Raw genomic sequence first — 1,954 nt, 5'->3', positions numbered from 1 at the left:
TGCCAAACACTAGGATGAGGATGTAACTCTGCACGTGTTTTGGATGAGAGGAAGCATCGTCCCAGTCACTTTTCTCCTCCTGTGCTGTCCTTTCAAAAACAGGTCTGGATTACAAGCTTTACCCCAAGAAAAAGAACCGGTTCAGAAAACCCTTCTCCAAGTTTCTCCAATAGAACACTGTGGCTGCAGGGCCTGGTAGTGTGAAGGGTAGGAACTGACATATAAAAATGTACTTAAAATCAGAGTCAGAAAATGGTTTTAATAGTCTAATTAGCTCCCTGTTTTATACTGTAACTCCACAGAAGACATAGGGCCACGTAGGATTCACAGGAAGGAACAGCTCTGATTCTTATGTGGCTGGCTCTAATGCCCCCACAGCAGGCCTCTTCCTCCCCAAGCTTTTTCTTTCCATTTCAGAAAAGCACTATTTTATCTTCACATCCAAGAGCTGGTTGGTTTGGTTTGTTTCTTTGGAACCATCAATAAAAGAAGCGATTTTTTCCTGTTCTTTTTACTCACATCTACCTATCAGAACGGCTATTTCCTTTGACAGTTCAGTAGCACACAGGCTGACTTGGCCACATGGACTCATGAATGCATGCATTCGGACCGCATATTGCTACCAAATGGAATGTGGGAATATGCTATGCACCTCAGGTTGAGAAATGACCAAGAAATCAAGATCTAAAGGGTGATATAATATATATATATATATATATATATATGCTATTATTCATAAAAAACTTGTTTAGTGATAAAAATTGCTCTGTTTAAATATGAATATTACAGTTTGCTTCTCATGGTTAGGAAACAATAGTCTTTCTGAAAAGCAGGTGCTTTTTCTACTACAACTCCATATCCTGGGCCTCATCTTCGGAAAAGTCAGATATAGAGCTCTCCGATGAGCTGTCCCCGGTACCCTCTTCCTGCTCTTTCAGCGCCTCCTCCGTGGCATATTTCTAGATGTACTCTTTAATTTTCTGCTTGTATTCTTCTGGTCGGTGGAGATACATGGCTGCAGCTTCACCATTGGAGGATCTATGGGGTTAGGATAGGCCAACAACTGGGGCAGGAAGGACTCAAATATATTGGTAAGATCATAGAGAGCTGTCCAAGTTTGATTAATCACATCTAGACACACAGTTCCTGACGCGTCATCAATGTTGGGATGGAAAATTTTATTCATGAATCCCTCTGACCGGCTCCTAGCAGCCTCCACTACAAGCGATCGACTCCTGCTCAGTCAGCCTCCCTATCCCAGCCGAACTGTATTATTAACATTAGTTTGCGTGACTGGAAAAGCAAAGCCAAGTCCTGAATCCATGCCAGTCAAACCCCATTTAAATCTTCCTTGTGCTAACGGCAGCTGACCAATATAGTCTACTTGCCATCTGTGTGCTGGTTCTTCACCTCTGGGAGTATGTTCCATTGCATTTTGTAAACATTGTCTCTCCTGCTGACAAATTGGACAATTATGTTTAATGGCTTGTATTCCTTCTGGTGCTACTAGTAAGGGACATCATCCAGCTCAGCATTACATGGCTTGCTTCCTCCTATCATATCATGTACCCAAATAGCCACTTCTAGGAAATGCACTGAAGCATCTACCTGTTGGTCTCAGTTTCTCTCAGATCCTGGTAAGGGACTGTTCTGTCTTATTAGATTTATTCTCATGATTACGTTAACACCCCCTCTCCCAAAAACCTTACATTTAATGAGAAAAGAATCTGTTTTCATAATCTCTGGTAGCTTCAACCTCATTTGAACATGTAAGGAAGTCTGTGAATGTTGACAGTAATCAAATCTAATTGCTTACAGGTGACAGTCATTTTGAACATATAGCTGTTTTGGCATTGGAAGGGACTTTATCGAACATGGACAGTAGAAACTATAATCCAAACAATAACATTCTACTCAAGGATGAGTCAAGAAGCCATTCCGTCATTAATTCAGC

General features: G+C 41.4%; 1 pseudogene; it reads right to left on the bottom strand.

The window, feature by feature from the left end:
• Nucleotides 1-845: 845 nt before the first annotated feature.
• LOC116812662 (ubiquitin-conjugating enzyme E2 H-like) lies at nt 846-1,186 on the bottom strand (annotated as a pseudogene).
• Nucleotides 1,187-1,954: the final 768 nt, after the last annotated feature.

The sequence above is a fragment of the Hylobates moloch genome, unplaced genomic scaffold (assembly GCF_009828535.3).
Source record: "Hylobates moloch isolate HMO894 unplaced genomic scaffold, HMol_V3 SCAFFOLD_9, whole genome shotgun sequence".
Classification (NCBI taxonomy): domain Eukaryota; kingdom Metazoa; phylum Chordata; class Mammalia; order Primates; family Hylobatidae; genus Hylobates; species Hylobates moloch.
Note: the sequence above shows the minus strand (reverse complement) of the source record. Positions and strands in the feature narration are given on the sequence as shown.